General features: G+C 42.4%; 1 long non-coding RNA gene and 1 pseudogene across 1 annotated transcript in view; both read left to right on the top strand.

Moving 5' to 3' along the window:
* The window catches only part of LOC116686687 (uncharacterized), a 4,530-nt gene extending 3,248 nt beyond the window's left edge, over positions 1-1,282 (top strand). The window contains exons 2-3 of the long non-coding RNA XR_004331330.1: positions 641-747; positions 1,168-1,282. This is a non-coding gene — a long non-coding RNA (uncharacterized LOC116686687). The remainder of the gene's footprint in view (positions 1-640; positions 748-1,167) is intronic.
* The window catches only part of LOC116686689 (CD209 antigen-like protein E), a 93,821-nt pseudogene that overhangs the window by 8,758 nt on the left and 65,066 nt on the right, over positions 1-19,997 (top strand).

The following is a 19,997-nucleotide window of genomic DNA, read 5'->3' as shown; positions in this document are numbered from 1 at the left end:
AATAAGTGAAAACATCCCTAGGAAGATTTTGGTTCTAGAAAGGGATAGAATAAAGCATTTCAAATCATTTGATGCCCAAATGTCCTATTGGCATGATTCACATTTGTATGTTGTTTTAGAAAGTTGTATTGTTTAAGTGAATGTTCGCTGAAAAAATATTTACACTGTCAGTAAAAGCACTTCTAGTAAAAATATAAATTGTTACACAAGTATTCTTGTAGCATGGATTGTTAAACACTGTATGGATTTGTCAATACAAATAAATATTTGTATTAATGTAATAATGTGGTGTATTGTTTTTTGTTATGTAGTTTTTTCACCTAAAACCTTTTTATTTTATATTAACTCTATAAGTGTTAAATAAAACATACTTTAAGTGTTGTTTTTTAACACTATTAAGGAGTTCACATCAAAAATGACTCAAGGTTAGAGTTTCATTTTACTCTACATGGGATTAGTGTTTAACTCCGACAATAGTTCAGTTTTAACTCATGAAAAGGGTTAAAAGGTCAACTCCTACAAAATAGTTACTTTAACTCCGCGCTAGAGTTTAATTGATGGTCTAAAATTTACTGTGTACAACAGAAATGCTGAACTGGGAACAGAGAAATGATTGTTGTCTCTCGTCCACTTCTAGAAGTTTGTCTCTGAGCTGAGTAACGGAGGAGAGTCCTGGATTGGTCTACGGTATGGATGGGGACCAGGAGGAGGATGGGGATGGGTGGACGGATCACCACTGAGAGAAACGTGAGACAAATTAAAGGTTTTTGGTTTTCATCTTAATTCCATCAAACGTTTATTGGAAGATGCTGATTGGATTTCCCCAAGAGAGAGAGAGAGAGACAAACACACACACACACACACACACACACAGAGACAGAGACAGACACACACACACACACACACACACGCAGAGTCAGAGACAGACACACACACACACACACACACAAACACACACACACACAGAGAGAGAGGTTTCATCCTTTCATTAGCAGCTGTTACAGGTTACATTGATTAACCAAGCTTAATCTTAAACGAGTTATTGAAATAATGTGATTATTAACAGATAATATAAATGTTTAAAGTTAAATGAAACAGTTTATTTCAAATGAACAACAATCAGCAGTTTCAGCTGTTTGATAAAATAACATTTTATTTGTCTGACAGGTTCTGGGGAGAAGGACTGCCTCGCGATGGTTACTATGCAACATGCTGCAATCAACAAGGGAAATGGACACAGAGTTATTTTGGAACTAAGACCGGGATCTGTGAGAAAAAGATGATCTGAACTCTTTGATGAAGGGGGGGGGGGGGGGGGGGGGTAGTGTTGGGATCAGCTTTGTTAAATCAGACCAATTCTCTAACATGGCTCCAGTGTTGTATTCGTGTGCTAAGTAACTGGATGTCAGAGATCTTGTTCCTCTCCCTTCATAGAGCCCAATCTGGTTAGAAGTCATGTGTCTGAATCTGTAGTCCTACAGGATATTACAAAAAAAGATAAGAACTACATGGATTAGCAGCTGGTCTCTACCTGGTTTATGTAGTTGATATTAACGTTTGGAGTCAGTGAGTTAGAACCCCCCCTCCATCTCCCTCCAGACCCGTCCCCACAACCAATTAAAATCATCATATATTATATTATTATTATATTATTTTAACGCTGCGCTGTAACCTTAACTAACTATTGTATTGTATCTTTTGTTATTTGAGCCTGTTTTCTTCCATGAAAGTCTTTATTGCTCTTAATGTTTGATGTGAAGCTTTTTTGAATGTCTTGTTGCTGAAATGTCTTCTAGAAATATAAGTTGCCTTGCCCTCCAACCTGCAGCCTGTCAGTCTGTTGCAGGGCAGAGGGGACGTGTCTCACAGGAAGGGACGTTAAACTGAAGCTGCAGAGGTGACGTAGTTTGCTCCGTCTGCACGCGCAGCTCTGTGTCAAGTCATTATTTTAGAGCTCATTTAAAAAACCGACCTAGGCTGAACAACGTGTGGACTAAAGTTATATTATGTCATAAAAACACAGAAGACAACACAACCACACTTCTATACAAATTCCCTAAACTAATCTCACCCAAAAATAAAAACTGTTTTAAGACGAGATCTAAAAGACTCATCGGCACGTAGAGAGAGGACCTGTATGAACGGGACGTTGTTCCAGAGTCTCAGGACCACCAGGGAAGGCCCGACCCCTTTGTTTTCCTCGACTGTGGATAGCTGTGTGTGTCGGAGCGAGCCTCGCTTCCGTCAAACACCCAGACGAAGATGGAGAGATGGCGTTGTTAAGCGCTTAAAGGGTGTGATTACAGGTCACCCATACTCATGGTTCTGATCGTGACACGAGATGCAGTCTTTCCTGAACAGAGGAGGCTGAGAGCCAAAGGCATCAACGTGCTATTGAATGGAATAGAAGAAGAGAAGAAAAGGTCAAAAACGGCAGAAGTTTGGACAAATAGTGTGTAACGTAGTAAATGTTTCCGTTAACTATTATCTTCGCGGGAGACGACCAAAGTGCTTTCGTGGTGTGGGGTAAATAAAGCAGGAACTTGGTCCGTTTCTTTATGCCTTCCCTGGCGTTGAGAACAACTCAAGACTAATAACAAATATGCTTCAGTGTGGGTTTGGGGGTTGTGTTGGGTCATTTACCTTGTCTTTGGCCTCCTTGGTGTTTTGGTCTTTTTTCTCTTGGTCTTTGTGTGCGTGGTCTTGTCTTGGTTTCCCTGTGCTGTTTGTTCTACTTCTTTTTATTTCCTGATGGTGTTGGTTTCCTGTTCTTGTTTTGTCTGTCTAGCTCACTTGTTGTGGGTCTGATTGGGTCCAGCCCGCCTGATGTGATTCACCTGATGTCTACCTGTTCCCCATTACTTACATCTGGTACTTAACCTCTGTGTTTCCCTTGTCTGTGCCAGATGCGGTTGTCCCTGCCGAATTGAAGTCCTGTCGTCTGCCTGCCTGTTTACTCAGTCTTCGTGAGCTTGTGTCGCATCTCCCTGGTGAGTACTCCTGTGTTCCTTGTGGTTTCTTTGTTTTTGTTTGGCTTCTCCGGACCGGTTTTTTGATTTTTATTTATTTTATTATTTTTATTTTTTGTTCAGTGTGGGATTTCTTCGTTTTTTTTATTCTGGATGCAGCCCACTGTTGCTCCCTGGTTGCATTAATTTTCCTGTTAATAAACATCCAGTTGAACCCCGCCCTACTGCCTGGCCGTATCATCTCGCATTTGGTGTCCAATCCATCACCCAAACCTCGATCTCATTGTATCCCTCCGCCACACCACCCCAGACAGGGCAGGCCTACAACATGTTAGATAGTTCCCTGTTATAAAAGGAACAGAATACATGATGAAAGCTACAAATGATGGAAATGAACTAATTTCGTAACCCTCAAATGGTGCATTTGTAATAACGTACGGATAACAAAATAACATATCTTACATCTTCCTTTATTTAGTTGAAATGTCCCCATTTCAACAAAACTCATCTTACATTAGTCTGGACGCTCACTCAAAATCCTGGACGTTTTTGTCACTATTTTGGACCTGTTCCTTCCTTCCTTGATTCCTTCAAGGTTCAAGTCTTTCTTTCTTCTTTCTACTGTTTCTTTTAAAAGTCTGTCACTTTTAGTTTTGTTGTTTTCTAAGTTTTTGAAACTATTTCCCACCTATTCTTGCCTTACTTCCTTCTTTCTACCGACTTTTTCCAAGTGTTTACGTTTTCTTTTAAAGTTTCTGTTTTCTCATCAGAATTTACATGTTTTCAGGGACATGGCTGCTGTCTGATCATTCTATCGCTGGTCAGGGGGTACTTGGCTTAAAAACACTTCAAATGGGGAACATTATTGAAAACGGTTTGAGAACTGCTGCTCAAAGGTACCGCAACATGAATCGGTACCCAACCCTACTCTAAACCAAACCACAACTGTTAGCTTCACAGTGATGAGGATATTTCCTAAATCTTAACCAATCTCTCAGTTACACTCGTCATTCTTAGCATCTCATCTCGATTAAAGCTCGTTATGTTGCCACGTTACGACTATTCCATTCAATTCATGTTATTACCCCAATCACACAATCAAACAGTTTATCTCCCAGGTCTTTCCACAAAAGGGGGGGGGGGAGCAGGGGCTTGTCGCACGAAATAGGGATAAGAGGTATTAAGCCGGGAGTATTCAAGTTATCCTGGATGCATTTAGCTTGATTTGGTTGCACAAAACAGATGATGAAACCCAGCAGTAACCATGGAGATTTATGCTTGGCGGGCAGCATGGTCCAGAGCAGGCTAACAGCAGGGCTAACAGCCGGCTAAGCTAATCCTGGAGTCTAATGTGTTAAATCAAGCTGCCATCTGATATAAATAAACGTGTTTAACAGTTATTCGTGTCTCGGCATGTGTTCTGCTTTCTTTATTAACATGTATTTACTTGTAAAACTATGTTTTACGCGAGTTGATTTTAAAACCCTACTAAAGCTGTTTAGCTGTTAGAAATAGTTGCACTGCCACCAGAGCGAGGGGACTTGGGGGGTTTTGCTGCTTGCTACTGCCTATGTTGCATATTTTTGCTGATAATCTTGCTTTCCTCTGAGAGAAACTATGAGCAGCGGCTCTCTTGGACTACTAAAATCACTTAGACTTACATTTTGTGGAGACACAGTAGGCTATTGCAATATGTAAACATTTTGCGCGTGAGTGTGGCCCTACACAGCTCAAGCCTGTCCTACAGTGATGTAGCTAAAGATAATTAGCAGCAAGATGCCTCATTCTATGTGTGGAAGATTACTACAAACTCCTTCCGAAGATTGCCACTTCCGGAAAACCAGGTTCACCTACTAGAAGTGAATGTGGAAGTTAACGGAGCGTATGGAAATGACACCACTTTACAATGGACTCAACAATGGACAGAAGCATGCTAACACACGGCAATTAGCACTCACAAAGCTACAAAGAAACAGGAGGGCTGATAGAACGGTAACAAATCAAACAATGGCAGTCCTCCCTGTAACTTTTGTGGCGAAACATAAGACTAAATCATTCTCCGGGGAAATGGGAGGACGACTACCGGGACAGGGCACGCGCCTGAGATTTGTGGATATGAACGGCTGGGCATGCACTATCATAGGGCAGAGCGCCTCTCAAACCCTTGTAACTAGTAGGACACAGACGGGGACAGCATGCAAAAGGAAAAAAATAAGCAAAAAATGACCCCCAACAACCTGGTGTGCAACTGGATAAAGATTTTGCTACTCTGCTGCAAGATGCTGGACAGTAATCTCATGACGGGACTGCGTCTATAACCACCACAGCAGGTTACGGGACTGAGAGCAATTCAAAAAGTAAAAAAGCTAACAAGGGCCTCAAACCCTGATTTTGGGTGACTCTGCTGTAAGAGATTTTAAAAAACAGAAAAAACACCAAAAGACTCTGTTTTCCCAAAGACATGGTGTCTGACTTTACCACAGAAAATCCCAGCTATCTGACAGTACACCAACTGTGAAGAACATTATTCGCATATCGGGTCACATGATGTTGTAAAGCAACAGTCGGAATTGCAGGAAGAAACTGGACTTTAAGCGAACTGCTGGCACCGTCAGCTCTCTAAACGAAGATGTGTTATCAGTGGACCTTATACCGTCAGTCAGAAGAGGAGCTGAAGAGATTCAACCACTGTTGGCACTAAACCAATGGCTTTCAGCTGAATGTACCGTCCATTCTCTCTGCAGTTCTTTGACAATCTTAACATTTTCTGGGAGCGCAGACATCTTTTATACAGCCAGATAGGACTTCTCTAACAAGCCAGAGTAAAGCGGTTCACCTCTAAATCTGCTTTACTTTCTGCGCTAACATTTCTGCTCCCTCTGCCAGGACAGAGATAAGCCGGAATCAAAACAAAGGAAGACACAACAAAGGACGGACAGTGATCAGCACAGCCCCACCTTTGCAAGATTTGGACCATGGGAGACCAGAGAGCAGCGACGCGAACCTCCACTCCCCTCGCACCCGGCCAGCACCCCTCAAAACTTCCCAACCACGACCTTCTGAGGATTCATCGCTGTCTCTACTGATGTCTCCACACTCCCTTTCCCTTTCCCCCCATCCCATTATGGACCCCTTCCTACCCATGGCTCACCCCGGGCAAAATAAAACGCCAAGCGCCACTAACAGGGATGTCAGAAAACTCCTTCCCCCCAGAATGATAAGGACGTTGTCGTGCAAAATCTGGAAAGCACTATCTGATATGTGCCGGGCCGGCTGCAGGGACTAGTGATCCTAATGACTTTTTCAAGCACAAGCCCGGGCCCTGTGGATTCCCATTCTTCCTCCATTATGTGTGATAGGTACAGGAAAAGAATGGTGAATAAGCACGGAACTGCAAACATAGCAACGTTAGCATCATCTCGTCAGGCTAAAGCCTGTCCAAAAAATGAAAACACACTAACACTGCCTTAATAAACTGTCATCCTAGTTATCTACACGGGCTGGAAATAGCTACACTGTTCATCCTGGTTTCTACACTGGATGGAAATAGTCACCTGTTCATCCTGGTTATCCACCTGGCTGGACATAGCTCACTGTTTCATCCTGGTTATCCCACTGGTGGAAATAGCTCCAACTGTTCCTCTGGTTATCTCCACTGGCTGGACATGCTCCACCTAGTTCATCCTGGTTATATACACCTGTGACAAGATCACCTGTTCATCCTGGTTCTCTACACCTGGATGGACATAGCTCCAACTGTTCATCCTGGTTATCTACACCTGGCTGGACATAGCTCCACTGTTACCGGGCTCCCCGGCAAACGGTGTAACGGATTAAGCCGCGATGAGAAGGCACACTAAGTCAAGCTGCGCGTTTCACCTTATCCTGGATATCTTTATTCTAAGTTCGTGCAACAGGCCCAGGTTAATAGATCGGGACTCTGGGATGTATTTACAGAAACCCACCAGTTCACCAAAGCAAGCACTAGGACAACAGAGGGCAGGCAAAATTACTGTTAAGAGGCAGAAACATCGAGTAGAAACCATGGCCTCAGGGGGGTGATCTGCCTCGACCTGGTAGGGAGTGAGAGAAGAGAGACAGAGAGAGAGAACATGGAGAATTGGCAGAGGTGTGGAGCAGGAAAACATGGAGGCAGCAGGTTGACTCCAACCACAGATCCGAACCAGAACCACCTGCCGGAAGGGATAGGAGAGAGAAGGAGAGGGGTGCGAGAGAGCTAGAGGGCGAGAGAGAGCGAGGAGAGGAGAGGGGCGAGAGAGCGAGCACTCGGGAAAGGGAAGAAGTTGCGTTAGTAAAAACATGCATTAATGGGAAGAGGTTGCATACAGATGGAGATGAAGGGAGGAGGGAGAGCGTGCTCAGTGACCTCATGGTAAGTCCCCCAGTAGGTCTAGGTCAATAGCAGCGTAACTAGGGATGGTGAAGGACTCTCCTGATCGGCCCTGACTATAAGCTTTATCAAAGAGGAAAGTCTTAATCCTTCTCTTAAATGATCCAGTCAGTTCTCCAGAGCTACATGCTCATGAGAGTCAGGACTAAAACTTTGTGTTTTTCTGGGTTGAACGCAAAAATTGTTTCTTTTTCTACACTTTTTCAACATTTTTTGGACAAGTTTTTGCCACCTTTTCAAAATGTATTTTTTTCAGTCTTTCCAATTTTTGTCACTTTTTTAAATAGTTTTTTTTCACCTTTGCAATTTGTTTTATCCATGTCCATTTGTTTTTTTTCCAAACATTTTCCTTTGTTTCAACATTCTTTAATCATAGTTTCTGACTATAGAAAAAGACTTGTGGCACATCAACATTCTGTGTCTGGGGGTAACAGCTCGGACCAGAACCCTTCTTTGGCCTGGGACATGACTCTGCGGTCCTGGACTCCAGTCCAGGTTTTAAATCTAATTCTGTCTCTGGTGGACTACAAGGGAGTTGTCTAATCAGCGCTTGCTATCCCTCACTGTTACCACGCTCCTCCACCTTTACCACGCTCCTAACTGTTGCACCACTCTCCCTCACCTGTTCCAATCTCCATCACATGTGCCACTCTCCCATTGTTGCCTCTTACGGTTTTTGACCTGAGCCTTTTTTTAGGACTTGTGGTTGACTGGACCGGCCTGTACTGCTGCCTGTGGTTTAACTTAGAACCCTGGTACCAGAACTCTCCTGTGTTTTCCTTTTGGATATCTGAGAGCTCTGTTTGTACATGGCGTGTTTATTCTACTTTTTTATTAAGCGCTCTACAAGTGCTACGCCATGGCTGGCACTGTTCCTGTTCCTTCATTAAACACCAATAACTACCTCGCATCCTACTTTTACTCCTACAGAAGGCAAAGCTCCGATCTACCGGGCAATTTTCAGTTCCTACCCTACCCGATGGTAATGAAGGCTGGGTCATGACCGAAAGAAAAGAACGGAGATCCGGGTACAAGCGGTCGCGAAATGGGTTGTCCTCAGGAGGGTGGCTGGCGTCTCCTTAGAGATAGGTGTCGCGACAGCTCAGTATCCGCAGAGAGCCGTCAGGAGTGGAAGCCCGCTGCTCCTTTGCATCGAAAGGCGTCCAGTTGAAGTGGTTTGGGCATCTGTAAGGATGCCTCTGGGGGGTTCCCGGAGGTGTTTCCAGGCACGTCCATCTTGAGAGGGGCCTCAGGGGAAGTACCCAGGACTAGGTGGAGAGATTATGGCTCGTTTGGAGAGAGCCAGGCTCTTGCAGTAACGCGATCACCGCAAGCGTGCCGTATTCATGCGGTGTAGATTATTGTGTGCCAAGACGTGATTCCGTGACTTGCTCTGCCTAGATCATGGCAACGTGGGCAACGAAAGCTCCAGAGCAGGCGGAGACTGTGCCTTTTCACCGACTGCCAAGGCCGCGGGACCCAGGCGAACCAGAGCATATATTGCTTGGGAAACGCCGCTTCCTCACCTGATTTAAATATCGGATTGGTTGCGTTTATTGAATCGAGGATATTTAATGTATTCAACTGCTTTAAGCTTTTACGTCAAGACAATTCGTTAGCTAGGATCGTTAAACAGTCCGTTGTGGTATCATTGAAGTCAGACAACTCATAATCACTAATCCAGTCTGTTTAAGTTAAACAGCTTGCATTAGAGCACTTTGCAGCTACTCTCGTCATAATATTAAAACAACGGAAACGGGTTACCAAGCTGATACTGGGTCTGGATTAATTTTAGTAAAGTCGGAATCGCACCACAGTGTTGTGTTCATCACTTCCTGTCCATCCTGAAGGCGGCTTGAATCGGCTGGGAAACGTCCGGACTTTAACCGCAGCTTTCTGTCCCGACCCCACCGCTGCTGCCGCCTGCTCGGTCCACTTCACAGTCGGAGCGCAGTTCATCTCGAACGAGCCTAAAATCTCCAACCTGGCCTGGAACTGCACTCGGGATCCCCCAGTTGGAGTGTTGATGGGCTCGGAAAGGGAAGTTGGGGGTCCCCGGTGGAGTTGCTGCCCCGCGACCGATACCGGATAGGCAGATGAAATGGATGGAGGACATTAGGTGTTCAGTTAGTACATATTTGGTCTCTTATCTGAAACAGACGATAAAGCAGAGGATGCTCTAGGACCCTGTCAGTAGGACAGAGGCTTAGCGTAGTGTTTAGGGACTGGGCCCAACAGTAGAGGAAGTCTGTATTTCTGGATCATGGATTAACAGAAGGCATGTTCATAACTGGTCAGAAGCAAAAAATCATTTTTATTCATAAAATGTCAATGCAACTTAACTAAAGTTAAAATGTTTTAGTTTAGCGACAGAAAGAAACGTGAAGCAATAGTTCCTCTTTCCTGCCCACTGCTGGGTGAGTGTGTGTGTGTTGTGCTGTGTGTGTGTGTGGGTGTGTGTGGTGTGTGTGTGGGCTGAGTGTGGGGTTGTGGAAAACCTTAACTAAGATGTAAATAATTATATTATACATTATTTCAATTAACAACAATTGCACTTATAGTTTATAAAGGGTTTACATAAAAATCCAAAGATTGGACAGGCATTGCTAAAAACGGGTGTGTTGTTCTGCTGGGTATGTGTATGTCTGTGCGGTTGTGTGGGGTTTGCAGGTGTGTGTTTGTTTAGTGACTTTGTGGGGCCAAGATGGATCTCACAACTTTAAAGGCTGTTTAGGCTGATTAGTGGTTAGAAATAGGTTATGGAAGGTAAGGGTTAAGGGTCGGCATTTGTTGTGATGGTTGAGGTTAGGTAAGGGGACTAGGGTGAATTATGTCATGAGAGGTCCCCACAAACGATAGTGAGATAAATATTGTGTGTGTGTGTGTGTGTGTGTGTGTGTGTGTGGTGTGTGGTGTGTGTGTATTGTGTGTGTGTGTGTAGTGTGTGTGTGTGTGTGTGTGTGTGTGTGTGTGTGGTGTGTGTGTGTGTGTGGTATGAGCTGTTACTTCCTTAATGTTCTTTACTCTCCAGTTAGCAGCAGCAGCATCAGTAGCGTATACGCTACATTACTGAATGAATATCTGAAGTTTTCCAGCAGCTTAGTGACAGATCTACACAGCGCAGGGAGTAAAGTTTCTCAAGATGGCCGACGATATTATTTCAAAACCTGATATGTCAAAGAAGGTGAGATACAAGAGAAATGTGCAGGAAGACAGAGGAGCGTGGGAGGAAAGGGAGGTGGAAATATACGAGAGCACCGACGCCGTCAGAGACGATCACGCTGATAATCAGTCACACGGAGCAGGTAAGAGGGAAATTATGAATAATCAATATCATAAATACTGCTGCTGATCAGTGTGAACGTGGCTGTACCTCCTGTCACGTTGGACTGATGTTAAACTCTACGTTTCTCTCAGTTTAGTTTCTCAGCCTCGAAACCCGGAAATAAAGCTGCCGCCCGTCTAAGTGTGTCTCTGTAGATGTACACGTACAGTTAGTTTATCATGTTCTGCTAAAAGTACCAGAACTCTCTCTCTCGTTTTCTAGTGTTGGGACGTGGATTTATTAAGAAATGACGCCCAGTGTGTTTGGTTATTGAAGCGTTTAACTGACACGTGTCATTTCTGAGAAGGGCGGAAGCATCGTGTCCGTTAAAGACAAGAAACCACATTAGAGGAAGGAGGGCAGGACAGTGTGAAGTCTGCTGAATATAACTAGCATAATGAGAGAAGAGAGAGAGAGAGAGAGAGAGAGAGAGAGAGGAGAAAGAGAGAGACTAGAGAGAGAGAGAGGACAGTGTGAAGTCTGCTGAATATAACTAGCATAATGAGAGAGAGAGAGAGAGAGAGAGAGAGAGAGAGCGAGAGAGAGAGAGACTAGACAGAGAGGAAAGTTAATATAAGGCCGTTTTTATGTCTCATTACAACTCAATATTTCAGATGAGTTTATATGTATATTTTTTACAAGGTTGTATTAAGTGGTGTTTAAGGCTTTTCACATCGTTAGAGCACCAGACTCAACAGAATACGGGAAGACGTTGCGCATTGTTGGTCAGGTGCCTTTGTCGTGTTATTGACACTAAAAGTCTCCTTTAGCGTCATATAACACGCTTAGTCATCTCCTTAGCGTCATTATAACACGCTTAGATCATCTCCTTAGCTCATATAACCGCTTAGTCAATCTCCTTTAGCGTCATATAAAACGCTTGGGTGTCTCCTTTACGTACATAACACGCTTGGTGTCTGCTTTAGACGTATATAACATGCTTGTTGTCCCTTTAGCGCTATAACACACGCTGGGTCCCTTATTCATAACACACGCTTGGTTGTCCTTAGCGTCATATAATCACGCTTGTTGTTCCTTTGCGTATAACACGCTTGGTTTTCCTTTAGCGTCATATAACATGCTTGGTTGTCTCCTTAGCTCATATAACTGCTTGGTTGTCTCCTTTAGCACACATAGACACGCTTGGTTGTCTCCCTTTAGCTTCATTAACACGCTTGTTGTCTCTTTCAGCGTGTACCACCCTATTGGTCGTCGCCTTAGCGTGCATTAACGCGCCAACATGTGCACGCATCCCTGATCATGACGTGAATTGTTCTTTTGCAGCAACATTCTCAATGACAGCCTTAAAATCCTGGCGGGTATGTTATAGGAACTCTGATAACAAGACTCTGTGATTCCCTGTAATGACCTGCTCTCTGTGTGCTTTGCACTTGAGGACCAGAGACTGAAGACTCCTCCAGCCGTCCAAGGAAGACTTTCAGGGCTAGCAGAGTCTGTCTGCAGTGCTCTGCTTCTGTAGACTGGAATCATCCTCTTATCCGTATACTGTAAGATAAATACACTTAATAACTACTGACCACAGATACTGAACCATACACCACGGAGAACTTAATCAGCTTCAGTATAGTATTTTTTAGTCGCTGTAGAAATTATTCCTTCTGTCAATATCACCTGTTAAGAGATCCCTTCCAACTCGATCCCAATGTAAGACATAGGGGGTCTTCATTCTGTGTTAACATTCACTCTAAACTTATCACACAACCATTGACTAGCAGGACGGGTTCCTTTATACCACTGCAAGGAACCCTGTCAGTGGAGACATGAGAGAGACACTTGGACTAAAGACAATTCAGTTGGGAAAGTCAGTCACTCTATTAAAGTTTTCATTTTCATTTCAGGCATTTCTGATAACCGAATAGACCACTGACAACAACAACAGCAAGCTCCAGATCAGCTATGACACACTGAGTGTAAATCACACTCAGTTACAGGATGAAGTAAAGCAGCTGAAGGACAGAACTGAAGGTAAAAGGTTAAAAACCAGTGAACTCCTGTATTATACACATTTACATGATAGATTGGTGTTGTTGGTCTGATTCTTATCTTTTTGTGGTTTATAACAGATATTTATTTAGTTTATTTGCTCTTTCATTGTTTCAAATACTCATTTTACATTATTATTTACCTTTCTCTATGAAACTGTTTTTTGGTCCTAAATGAGACTCACCTTATCTTATATTTCAGTCACTTTGCTGCAGACCAGATCGACCAACTGAGCACAACTCACACTCAGTTACAGATGAGTAAATCAGCTGAAGGACAGAACTGAGGTAAAAAGTTTAAAAACCATACTCCTGTATTATAACATTACTATCATAGACGTTGAGTAGTGAACTTATCGTTGATTATAATGTTTGACGCTGTTCATGCTGGAGTGCTACCAACCCCCAAATGCGTAATAAGACGATTCAAACAAGGCTATCACATCGATCCTCTCCTCCTCTGTCCCAGTAGCTCTAGAATATACTTCCCCTTCTGAGGATCTCGCCCACGGCTTCAAACCACCGTCTGCATAGTGAGCCAATTTTTTAAATGAGCATTCAGAGCAGACTGGCTTTTACAGGGGGGTTCTTAAAGAGACAGCACTAAACAGAGGTCTGGTTCTGGTTCCCACTTGATGCTTCAGTTAAGAAGTCGCAGTGATCTCTATTTACATTTAACCACCATCAAATTACGCAGGTTAAAGGACAGACACACCAAAAAGACATCCCAGTGTGAAATATGAGTGATATTTCATTATGCACAAGGATAATAACTTAACTGCAGTTTTAGTTTAAATAAATGATTTGGGTGGTGTTGGTCGGTTCTTATCTTGTGTTGTTGTTGGTATAACGGATATTTTATTAGTCTATTTGCTTTCATAGGTTAAATTCTCATTTTACATTATTGTTTACCTTATTATGTAACTGTTATTTCTGTCCTAAATAACGATCACCTATCTATATTTCAGTCACTTTGCTGCAGAACAGATACGACAACTGAGCAAAAACTACACCAGTTACAGGATGAAGTCAAACAGCTGAAGACAGAACTGAAGGAAAAAGTTAAAAAACAGTAAACTCCTTTTATACACATTAAACATAGACCTGATTGTGTAGTTACGTATTATAACTGTTTCAACTCCAAGTCTTATCACTTTGACACTGAATGATGTGAAATCTGTCTTTAAAAGTTCTTAAAGTCTGTCCTGATGGATGGACGAGATCTGGACGCAGTTGTTACTTTAAATCTAAAGAGAAGAAGGATTGGTTTGACAGCAGAGCTGACTGTCAGCAGAGAGGAGCAGATCTGGTCGTCATTGACAACGAAGAGGAACAGGTGAGTGTGTTTGTTTCTGAGTGAGTGATCTCAGAGAAAAAGACATTTAATGGAAATATGTAAATATGAAGAGAAAGTAAAATGTTAGTGTTAATGTTGCTGTGTTGATCTCTAACGGTGAACTTCCTCATGTTCTCTGTTTCTCTGCTGATTCTAAATGTCTTTCTTCTCTTTCCTCCGTTACTAATGTGTGGTTCCTGTCCTGCTGTTGGGTCCAGTCCTCAGTGTGGGGGGGACCGAGGATCCCTCTTGTGTTTGTTGGGGCTGATGAAGTCACAAGATGACTTTACTACAACAGAAATGCTGAACTGGGAACAGAGAAATGATGTGTCTCGTCCACTTCTAGAGTGTGTCTCTGAGCTGAGTAACGGAGCGAGTCCTGGATTGGTCGTACGGATGGTAGGGACCAAGGAGAGGAAGATGGAATGGGTGGCGGATCCGCTGACAGAAACGTGAGACATTTTAAAGGTTTTGGTTTCATCCAATTCCATCAAATGTTTATTGAAATGCTGATTGGATTTCCCCAGAGAGAGAGGAGAGCCACAATAAACAAGAAAACACAACACACAGAGAGAGAACACACACACACACACACCAAGAAAGAGACACACACACACACACACACACACACACACACACACCACAAACACACACACAACACAGAGCAGAGAGACACACACACACACACACCACAACAACAGAAGACCACACACAGACACACAGAGAGAACAACCACAAAACACACAGAGGTTCATCTTCATAGAGCTGGTTACATTGATTTCAAAACTTAATCTTAAACGAGTTATTGAAATAATGTGTTATTAACAGATAATATAAATATTTAAAGTAATTACAGTTTATTTCAAATGAACAACAATCAGCAGTTTCAGCTGTTTGATAAAAGAACATTTTATTTGTCTGACAGGTTCTGGGGACCAGGACTACCTCAGTCTGGCCATGGTTACTATGCTGCATGCTGGCATCAACAAGGAAAATGGAACAGAGTAAAGATATTCTGATAACAAGACCTGGATCTGTGAGAAAAAGATGATCTGAACTCTTGAGACGGGGGGGGGGGGGGGGGGGGGGGTGTAGTGTTGGGATCAGCTTTGTTAAATCAGACCAATTCTCTAACATGGCTCAGCTGTTATTCTGTGTTGCTAAGTAACCTGGATTCCAGAGATCTTGTTCCTCTCCTTCATAGAGCCCAATCTGGTTAGAAGTCATGTGTCCTGACTCTAGTCCTACAGGATTATTACATAAAAGATAAGAACTACAGGATCAGAGCTGGGTCTACCTTGGTTATGTAGTTGATTATAACGTTTGGAGTCAGTTAGTTAAAGTTGTTCCTTAGAAATACCCCCCCCCCCACTCCATCTCCCTCCCCAGACCCATCCCCAACAATTCAATAATATTATATTATTATTTTAACGCTGCGCTGTAACCTAACTAACTATTGTGTTTGATCTTTTTGTTATTGAGCCTGTTTCCTTCATGAAAGTCTTAATTGCTCTTTAATGTTTGATGTGAAGCTTTTGAATTGTCTTGTTGCTGAAATGTTCTAGAAATAAAGTTGCCTGCCCCTCAACTGCAGCCTGTCAGTCTGTCTGCAGGGATAGGGAGTCTGTCTACAGGAAGTGGGACGTTAAACTGAAGCTGCAGAGGTGACGTAGTTTGCTCGTCCAGCAGCTCTGTGTCAAGTCATTTTATTTCTAGAGCTCATTTAAAACCGACCTAGGTGAAACAACGTGCTGGACTAAAGTTATATATGTGCTAAAAACACGGAAGAAAACAACAACTTCTATACAAATGTCCCTAAACTAAATCCTACGCCGAAGAATAAAAACCCGTTTTAAGACGAGACTTAAAGATCTTGGCCTCACCGGTCCTGACACTGGGGCAGATAGGTGAGAAGATAACTTGTCGTGCTGCATGTGGTCTACCTCCACAACCGATCCACTTCCAGGTTTGATCCGGAGCCTGGCTCTGACCCACCAACCTGATGATCGGCTGGAGACGTCATTCATCGTTAACCGCGCTATACGGCAGATTGTCTGCTCATGGTTATATTGCAGTAAACGCTGTCTGTGTGGAGTTTTGAGAAGTGTAATCACATTTCCGTGACTCGTGACCAAAATTATAATCGTTAACAAAAATGAAAGAAATTACAAAAAGAAGGTGGCAAAAACATTGTTTTTAACTGAAATTAAAATAAAAACAAGTCATTACAAAAAACAATACCTTGCAAAATTATTTAACAAAACTGCATTTTCAAGTATATATGTGTATATATATGTATATATATACATATATATATATATATATATATATATATATATATATACGTATAGATGTATGTATATGTATGTGCATATATATATGTGTATATGTGTGTGTATATAACAATATACAACAATACATTTACATTAAAATTATAATCTTATGTTTTGGTCTATTCCTTTCTGTGTTGGTCAAATATTGTTTTCTTCAATCTATTTTTGAACTGAATTATATTATTTCTCTATTTGATGTCATTGTTCAGTCCATAAACGCAACATTAGCGTTAACCGCACTATGGTGCTGTGGTCTATTTGCTTGTGTTTTCTTATTGTTGCATGTTGTGGTTTATTTGTGTGTGTTTTCTTCATATTGTTTGTTGTGGCTGTGTGCTCTGTGTGTGACTGTGTCTGTGCGTCTGTGCCTCTGTTTGTGCGTGGGTATGTGTCTGTGCATGTGTGTGTGTATTTGTTGGTGTGTGTTTCTGTTGGTATGTGTATGCATATGTGTGTCTGTTGTTTGTGTCTGTGTATCTGTGCTTGTGTGTGTTTGTCGGTATGTGTGTGTCTGGTTGTGTGTCTGTGTCTCTCTGTGTCTGTGTCTCTCTGTGACTGTGTCTGTTGGTGTGTGTGTGTGTGTGTGTGTGTGTGTGTGATTGTCTGTGCGTGGGCGTTTTTCTATCCTCTTGGGATCCATGACCTGACATATCACCCACCTCTGCTGATATGCCTGCAATTCTCTTGATAAAAAGCGTATCTGTGTGTACGTGTGTCTGTCAGTGTGTGTGTGTGTGTGTTTGTGTGTGTGTGCCTGTATTTGCATGTGTCTGTTTATGTGTCTATCGGGGTGTGTGTGTCTGTCGGAGTGTGTGTGACTGTCTGTGTTCCAGTCCAAATCCAAAATATAAAACAAATGGCATTGAATCTTAAAAAAATGATGTCATGTAATGTAATTTGGTGTTTTAACCTTTGTGTTGTCTTCGACTTTGTGTTTTAATGGGTCGAAATTTCAACATTTTGTTCTTTCTCTACTTTCTTTCCTAAGAATTCTTTCTTTCCCTTTTTCTTCCATCCATCCTTTCCTCTACTTTCTATCCTTCCCTCCTTAACTTCAAACCTCTTTTCCCAATAAGTACTTCATTTCTTCTTTCCTTCCCTCTTTACATACTAACTATTAAAATATTCTAAAATTCCAAACTCCATCTTCTCCACTCAGATCAAAAAAGACGAGGTGGCAAGACTTTTGTCACACCATGCTCAGCTGGCATTTAGCTGCAAAGTTTGCTGCGAGTCCTTCAGGAGGATCAGTCACCTGACAATGCACGCTTTGATGCACCTGAGAGACTGCGCCTATGCAGGAAGCACCTGGAGCACACGGAGAGCCTGGAGCTCTACCTGCGCGTCCACCCGGACATGGCGTTCTGCTGCAAAAACGTCCCCTCACTATCTGCTAGCTGCCTGTCCCCTGAACACACAATGTAAAAAAAACGTGGCCTCTGTAGACAACCCAGGGTCTACAAACGGCAAAAAAATAAACCTGCCCCATGAAGCATACACAAGAAGAGTTCTAGCCAAAAGTGTGGTTAGCGCGCGGAATCACAGAAGGGAGGGGGAGGGGATGGGATGAGGAGGAGGGAGGGGCTAGCTAGTCTTGTTTTGTTTGAAAATACTTCTGTCAAAAAGAAGTGCCGTCATCACCAATCACCAATTATATTTATATAGCGCTAAATCACAACAACAGTTATCTTGTTGCACTTTTCATAAAACAGCAGGTCTAGACCATACACTAGTACAACAATTTCCACCAAGAGAAAGCACTAGGCGACAGAAGCAAGGAAAAACTTCCTTTTAAAAGACAGAAACTTCAAGCAGAACCATGGCTCAAGGTGGACGGTCATCTTCCATCGACCGATTGGGGGTGAGAGAAAGAGAGAGGCAGACAGACAGACAGACAGAGAAGAGACATGGAGAATTGTAGCAGAGGGTGTCGAGCAGGAACATGGAGGCAGCACTCATCATTTCTAGAGTCTAATTTCTGGATTAATCCACTTTGCCACATCCTGTTTATGAGTCTCTGTTAGCCACGTCACTAATCTGATTCTGTCAGTTCTCCAGAGCTACATGCAGATGAGAGTCAGGACTACTCCGTCCGATGGTGGTTTTAATCCCTGAAGCTGAACTGACCAAAAGAGCCCACAAGAAATAACTGTGGTTTCATCCACGCAACACTTCACAGCTAACTTCCATTAGCACACACACACACACATGCATAAACTATTACCAGAGATGGGAAGTAACAAATCTTTGATACTGTACTCGTAGTAGATATTCAAATATTTTCACTTTACTATTAATTTTTTGGTTACTTTTTACTTCTACTCCTAACATTTTAACATGATATCGGTACTTTCTACTCCTTACATTTTACAAAATTACTATTTACTTTAATTTTGTACAAAAGTTCTCTGGCAGGTGATTGTGAGTGAATGTCGGAAAATAGCGTGGGCATGCGCCTCACACCGCGTGCGGCGCTCACGCACACAGAGAAAAAAGTGAGAGAAAGAACAGACTAGCTGTGTGGAGGATATCGTTAAGACTGTGTGCTCCTTGAGAACTGTAGTCGAATAACTTACAATATGTTGTCATTCATTTCATTGGTCCATAGTTCTGGCAAGTTAAAGTTAGCTAGTGATGTTGTTTGTGTCTTCACCTGTTTCCTAGGTTACTCTCTGGCTGTTGATTCGATTATAGGGCATTGTTGCAACGCCCTTGCTCACGTTTGTGTTTTAGGTGCATTATTTACTGCACAGTAGTTACAATGCATTAAGAATATGTTTATTAATAATGGGTTTCTAATAATGATTCCTATGCATTGTGTTGTAGACTTTACAATGTTATTTATGTTCTTTCAGAACCACACACACACACACACACCACAACACACGCCATAGAAGCCCCCCCCCCATTTTTACTGTTCTTGATTGTATATCAACAGAGAGAAGTTTGTCCTCCGTTGGTGTGTTAAAGACACTCCTAGGGCCAAGTTGGAAACTAGAATCAGATCTAAATCCAGTCCTAATCTTGTAATCACTAACAAGTTTCAAATAATTTCACTGGAGGTCCCGTTATTTTTTGCATCATCGATACCAAACTGAATCTAAGTGGACAGGAATATACAAACTTCTCACAGAATCAAAACTGAATTCATATCTTGCTGCTCGGTTGAACTTATTAACCTGGAGTCCTAGTCTCTATCACATAAACCGACTATATGTTTTATATATGTTTTATTTGTTTTATATATGTTTTAGGCCTATTGGCAGACAGCCATTTTAAATGTAGGCAATGGCATATAAGAGCCTTTTCTCCATGTCCACTGAAGTTTCTCAGCGTCTCTTTAGTAACATCTGTCTGGTCCAGGTAGCGTTTTCATTTGCCAGGCTACTTTTACTTTTATACTTTAAGTAAATTTCCAAGCCTGTACTTTGTTAATTTTACTTGAGTAAGCAGTTAAATCAGTACTTCTACTTCTTCTCTAGTATTTTTCGACACAAGTATCAGTACTTCTATTTGAATACGGGAAGTGAGTACTTTTGCCATCTCTGACTATTACACATGGAAGACTTGCAACATTGATCACTCATTCCTTCATCTTCTTCCTGTGCTCCTCTCCTCTG

Source organism: Etheostoma spectabile, unplaced genomic scaffold (assembly GCF_008692095.1).
Source record: "Etheostoma spectabile isolate EspeVRDwgs_2016 unplaced genomic scaffold, UIUC_Espe_1.0 scaffold437, whole genome shotgun sequence".
Lineage (NCBI taxonomy): Eukaryota > Metazoa > Chordata > Actinopteri > Perciformes > Percidae > Etheostoma > Etheostoma spectabile.
Note: the sequence above shows the minus strand (reverse complement) of the source record. Positions and strands in the feature narration are given on the sequence as shown.